Source organism: Merops nubicus, unplaced genomic scaffold, assembly GCF_000691845.1.
Source record: "Merops nubicus isolate BGI_N331 unplaced genomic scaffold, ASM69184v1 scaffold43625, whole genome shotgun sequence".
In the NCBI taxonomy this organism is placed as follows: Eukaryota; Metazoa; Chordata; class Aves; order Coraciiformes; family Meropidae; genus Merops; species Merops nubicus.
This window is the reverse complement of record NW_008608449.1, coordinates 6,668-13,334: the sequence shown is the minus strand read 5'-3', so window position 1 is coordinate 13,334 and position 6,667 is coordinate 6,668.

Below are 6,667 nucleotides of genomic sequence, written 5' to 3'. Positions count from 1 at the left end.
TTGATCAAAGTTTACCTCAGGTTCTGACTGCTGAAGTCAAATCCTCTTTTCTGGGCACAGAACATTAATGAAAAGCAGTTTGGTACACCCAAAAAAAGGGATATGCTATTGCAGGTTGTGACAGGTAGTAACCTGTGAGAAGATTCTTGGGCAGCAATAAAGACATTTCAGTTACTCCTCACTTAAGGGCTGGCCTGAATTTTATTTTAGCAACAGCTCCTGATGGTACCTAACCTGTGATACCATGGCACTGGCTCTAAGCTGGATGATTCCTTTCACCTTCCATCACACGGGCAGTGAAAGGGACTTTGCAGGGCAATTAAATCAGGTTAATCAGGTTAAAGGTGTTTCACTTGGTGTACACACCCCTGCAACCCCCCTTTTTTATTGCTTGTGTTTTTTGGTTTGTTTTAACCAGAACCCCTCCCTTTGAAGACACCCAGACAGGTAATTATTGGCAGTCCTTTTTATTTCATTGGATAAGGTTTTTTCAAGTGGACTTTTCACAAGCCCAGCTGGAGCTATTCTGAATATTTTTCTTCAAAATTCTGCTCATTAAAAAGAAATTATAGAAAACTTTCCTTCCCTCCACCTCAACCCAGGATTGAGTATTAGATCTCTTACATTTGCTCACTAAGTCTTCAATTACCACCCTCCTCCTGCAGAGGGGTGAAGCAAGACCAGGTACGTAGCTGAAGCAACAAGCACAAAATAGTGTGTGCACAAAAGATACACAGAAAAACTACAGCTCCAACAGCAGCAGCAGCATTCTGTATTTTGCAGGAACAGTACATACAAGAGGAAGCTAATGGGGAACCAGACAATATGTAGGTAATTAATAAAGTGGTTACATTATGAGACAGGGGCGTAGGACATGGCTTATAACCCTGTTAGAGTACAAGAATCTGTCCTGTTGATCAGACCTCACATTGCTTTCACAGCTCTGCTTCTCCTTGATACACCCGTGACTCAGGGGGCTGGGAACTGAAATCCAAGTCTGCTGTGCTGAACTTGTGTGGACTAAAGCAAACTGAGGAGATTAACACCCAATTGGCAGCTCTCACAGCTGAACCCTTCTGCTGGAGCTGTATGTCACCTCTGTCAGCTTCTAGGTGACTGAGCAAGGAGTGTGATGATGCTGTGATGACACTCTCTCACTCTCACTCACACAGAGATCCCTGCAGCATTTCCATAGCCAGGGACACAGGTCAGAAAAGCCTCTAGAAATGAAGCTTTAGTCTGCACGAGGGACCGGACGCCTGTCCCAGCCAGGAGTCAGAGCAGAGCAAGTACACATTCCCAGGACAGAAACACCAAGCGTGGCTGTACAACAGCAAGGAAGGTTCTTCCCCAGGGGAGGCACAGACAGACCCACCAGAAGTGGCATGAGGACACTGGCAGTACTGGAGTCAGACAGACAGGGGCTGAGGTTGCTCAGTTAAGTTTATCATCTCCATTTGCATCAAGTTCCTTGTTGTACTAGCACATGCTGAAGAGGCTTTTCGCAAGTCACCCATCGGACAGCAGCTCATGTTTAACAAATCAACCCCTCAGTGTGCTGACCTGACAGCACATGGAACAGGGAATCACTGCAAAGGACAGAAAAAAGTACCCTGCATACCCACCTGGAAAAATGGAACAGGACAGACCAGTTGAGATTGTCTCTGTCCAGTACTTCCAGAGAAAGTTAATGATGGAGCAGTGGCTGACCTAGAAAATACTCACTCATGGCCACTAGCCACAGTACCAGAAGCAGCAATATATAATTTTCAAGAAAGGCAATAATGGGGACCATTGCTCATTGTGCCCTCCTTCACACACTAGATAATGTATTTGAAACAATCATTAAAAAATGGGTTTATAAAGAAATACCACCTAGCTGACAAAGATTTGACAGGGAGAAGACCTCTGTACTGCTTCTAAATTAAATGGACCATTGATCTGGTCTGGTTTTGCAACTCATTAGTGGTCCAGTTACGCTGAGCTAGTTAGTGCTGCAGCAGTCATACACAAATACTCCACTTTGTCCTTTAAGGGCAAAGCAAAACATCAGAACCATTCTCTGTACCTCTAGCTCTGCGGAGCATGCTGGGAAACCTTAGTTACCATCAAACCCAGGCAGCTGACTTGCACAGAAGCAGAGAAGGTCCCTTCAGGAGCAGAGGCCCTCCACAGCATACATGTTTGTAATGAAGGGCTGCCCCTCTGAAGGCCACGTGCTAGGGTTTATGTGACATTCTTTGTCTTATCACCAGTCAACAGTGCTACTACTGTTAGCTCATTTCTCCCCACATCTAATGAGATTAGGCTCCAGTTAGCTTAGGAAAAGCCATTTATTGAGATATTAGACCAAGGACTGTATTTGGATGGCTTAAATTGCAAGTCCTCGGCTGCAACATGATCCCTGCCTGTGTTAACTTAAACCATCTTCACAGCCTCTCTGGTCTTCAGCACAACTAAACCTGAATGGTGCAGTCCAAAGCACAATTTCCTCATGCTCCCTGAAGCATCCATGCACCTTGTATTTGTTGCATGAGGATTCTGTACATCCAGTTCCTCTGCAATCATCTCCAAACAAGTCTCTGCCTCTCTGTTTAAGTTACACTCCCCCCGAGTCACTGACCCATTCTACCTTTTCAGCTTTAATATTAATCTTAGTAACAGTTCCTCAGTTGAAAGCAAGCTACTCAGTTCCTCTGTAGCTCCTGGGCTGTATCTGATGAAAAGCACAGCCTGTAGGTCCACTTTATGGTAGTGGACCTCTCTTGTCTGCCACAGAGGCCCCAGACCAACCAGCTTTGTGTCCCCCACCTTCACGTAAATTGCCATTTAGGAGCGTTCCTTGTGTCCCAGTGCTTCACAGGGCCGTTTCTGGGAGCTGTGGGCACCCCGAGCATCACCCTGGCTGGCTCAGGCTGCATGTTCTTTGAGAGGCAGAGTCCCTGCCCCTGCACCACGAGTCGTACCCCGCAATCCCAGCACACCATCAACTGGAAAGACCCAAAGTTTCAGAGGGGAATTTATTGTACGGGAGCATATCCAGGATCTTTTGTCAACCGTTCATGAGAATAATAAAAAATAGAAGCTTTTTAAATGACAAAAAAATATAATTACATATAATACAGATTTTCATCTTGCATTGAAGCAGAGCAGTAATAATACGCTCACTCGTGTTTTCACAGTTAGTTTGTGTGGCTTCTCTACGTTAAAGCATCTGCAACTCCAATCTTCCAGTCTGAACCCCTAGTTAGTAGTTTCACGGGGTGATCATGAGCGTGAACGTTCTTAATTTTGACACCCTTTACAAAGAGACCATGCACACTTGATCCACCTTAGAACTACTCACAGTTTTAGAGGTACCAGCTACGCTTGAAACAAGGCACCCTTGCTCCAACTGAAAGATTTTTGTACCAGCACATGCCTTTAGGACCAACTCAGAAATACATCTATGGAGTACTCAAGGATGTGCTTAAATCCTGTTTGGTTCAAGGGGCCCAGAGCTGACCCTTTGTGACCACCTCTGCTTGCCCTGCCCCTCACCAGCACTGCACACTGGCACAGGGCACGGACCAGAGTGCAATCACGTGTGTAAGCTCCTTCCAAGGCCAGAAAGGACTCAAACATTCTTCAGCACTCCATTTACTCGAGACCTAAAGGCATTTATAGAGTCTCCTGCATGCATATACATTTCTCTATATACTACACGCACCCCCAGCCCTTCCCCACAATATTATTGCAGTAACTCTTGGCTGGTATAACAGTTTATATATACCAAGTCTCACTCGTGTAGTTATAAACGTATTAAAAAAAAACCTGAAGAGAGCTGGAACAGCTTTCAATCAGTCACTATATTGGCATTGAAAGCTTTATTTTGAAAACTTTAAGCAGCAATACTGAATAAATAGACAGAATGATTGTTTTGTCATCTCCATACAACCGATGGCCTTCATCCAAAACATTAAAATACTGTAGCAAATAGAATAAACATGCACGTTTCAATGTTCTTAAAAAAAAAAAAAAGTGTAATATAAAAGACTTTGACACTTATTTTAATACAGTACAGACCATTAGAGACTATTTTCTGGAAAAAAATATCTGAATACATTTTTGTTATTTACATCGATCATTAAGGCCAAATTCGCTCAAGTTAATGCACATCAGGAATTTATATGCTTCAAGGTAACTCACTAAAAATCACAAGATCGGTTTTTTTTGTTCATACTCAGGATCTCAGCTCACTAAAATAATGCAATACTCTTTTCATGCTAAAAACAAGGCAATTATTGCCCCAAGAGGGGATTTTTATGTCACGGAAGCATCTCTTCCCTCTTCGCTCATAATGAAAGCATGTTTGCATATTGCTAATGCTAGGGGTAGTTTTCTTCGAGAGCTTCCTTCCAGCTTGCTAGGGTTTAGACAAGCAAGACATCTCAAAGCTGACATACCGTTTCCAGAAGCAATTCAGGCACTTGGGAACCTAAGTCCCACTGCAAGATACTGGAGGGAGGTTCCTAGCTGACTTCTCAGAGTGGGACTTGGGTTTCTCCCTTGCTTGGGCATTCAGAATGTTAACCTCAGCCTTAACCGACTGGCTTCTACACTGGCCAACCCCTGCCCTTCTCCCCTAACAACATAGCATCACCAGCCAAAATAAACTGCACCCTCATGGATGAGAGAGGTAACACAGTTAACTTCCAGTAGTAATAAATTACAGGAGTTCTCCATATAAATTCCCCGTGCACTGGAAAATAGTGCTTGTGTATTCAGCTATATTAATGCAAGCAAAAAACCCCATTTTTTTAACATGCTGCCCAGTAAATAATATGGCACTTGTCAAAATTGGTATGTGTAGCTTCCTTTCCACTAATGCCCCATAAGGAGGTTCCAAACACTTCTGGAAATGAGTTTTTCTACGTTTGTAAAGGAAGAGTGAGGTCCTGCAGCTGGTCAGAAGCCAAGCTCCTAACGCCGTGACGCGAGGGGTCTGTGTAAGTGCCACACACTGCCCAGCTCACACCAAGGCCAGGGCACGCCGGCCCCTGGGGCTTATTTACAGAGGGGGAGGATGCCACAGAGCTCCAGCCTGGTGAGGTTCAGCTAGGCAGGAGGATGGTGGGGGCAGAGGAATTTGTCAGTGTCTCACTAGCGACAGGTTTGGCTACCAAAGGCTCTCCTTCGCCAGCACAGCGGCTGAAGCTGTGAAGGTTTTTCATTTCACCTGGACATATGCTAAAGCCCTGACAAGGAGGGTCCACTCCATGATGACGAGATGGCTCCTCCTGAGCCAGCTCCAGGCTGGCATCTCTGTCAAGCAGCTGCTGCATTCAGCAGCTGCTATTTTTTAACTGAAATGGCAAATTCCTTCTATGATTCCATTACAAAGCCATAACTCAAGCCCTCCAAAGCTGCTCTTACTCTTCCTTTTAATCCTTTTCCTCCCCCCTTCATCTTAAATAACCTGGCAGAGAAAGAGCTGTTTTTATGGTGTGAGAGCCCAATTGGGCTCCAGTTGACATCTGTGGGAGATGGACCAGTCACAAAGCATGACAAAAACGTTAGCTGGGTAAGTATGTTGATCTGCCTTAAAACTACTTCATCTCAGTACAGGACTGAAATTGCAACAGGCTTTTCCTTGTGTCCCCCCACCCCCATGCAGCATAATTTGGGCCAGACTTTGCAAGGTGCTGAGTGCCTTGGTTCTCTAACGTCAAGAGGTGCTGAAGATGCTAGATATCCACTGGAAAGGGCCATTTCATTTCTGTAAATTGAACCCAGAATGTAAGGCATAGATGCTCAAGTACCTTGGACAGATATTGTCCCCAAACTATGTATATTTTACACTCTTTTTAATAGGTATGTACACACATTCGCTTTTTTTCTTTTCAATACAAAGTTATGGGCACAGTAAACATGAGCACATTAATTGTGATAAACTGAAAGTAAAATCTGTGAGCACTGCAAAGATTCCTCAGGTAGGAACTTCTTGTTTTCTGGTTTGCTCACAAGGGTGGGGGGAAGAGAAAAGAAAAAAAAAAAAAAAAAAAAGAGTCCTGATAAGTTAACCAGTAAAAATTCAGAGTCTGTTTGGAAAGGTCTTTTATATATTCACAGCCTTATCTGTTGCTGTTAGTCTAAATACAGCAGCATTTCTAGAATATATGATGCCATTAATAAGTGGAAAGGGAAAAAAAAAAGCATTAAACACTCAAGAGTCCTTCATCTTCCACTATATCTTATAAAACTTCCATTTATCAGGAAGCTCCTCTTTTAAAAAAAATGAAACTTAAATAACATTTATCTGCACATCAGTAAATCAACACAAGGAGGATGCTAGGAGTTAGGAATTCTGAAGTATTTCTATGGCAGAAAGCTTGGAGTTTCCTACCAGTGGTAAAGTCCTGACCTACCAAAGACATCTGGAGTTCTGTCACTTTGCCACTGACTGAAGTCCAGGTAGTCAACACTGCAGTGAAAGGATGGCGAGCCCCTCATGGCCAGGGGCTCTCAGGTGTGGGGGTGATGGCAGGAGCTGCTGTCAGAACAGGAACCCAAATGCAGCTAGGTAAGGCCCAGCCCTTCTCTAACTCACCCGTGAAGCCACTCACTTTCTCTACAAACTTGGTGTCCACTTGGTGTCCAGCAACTGAATTTCAAGGCCTGTAAGCAA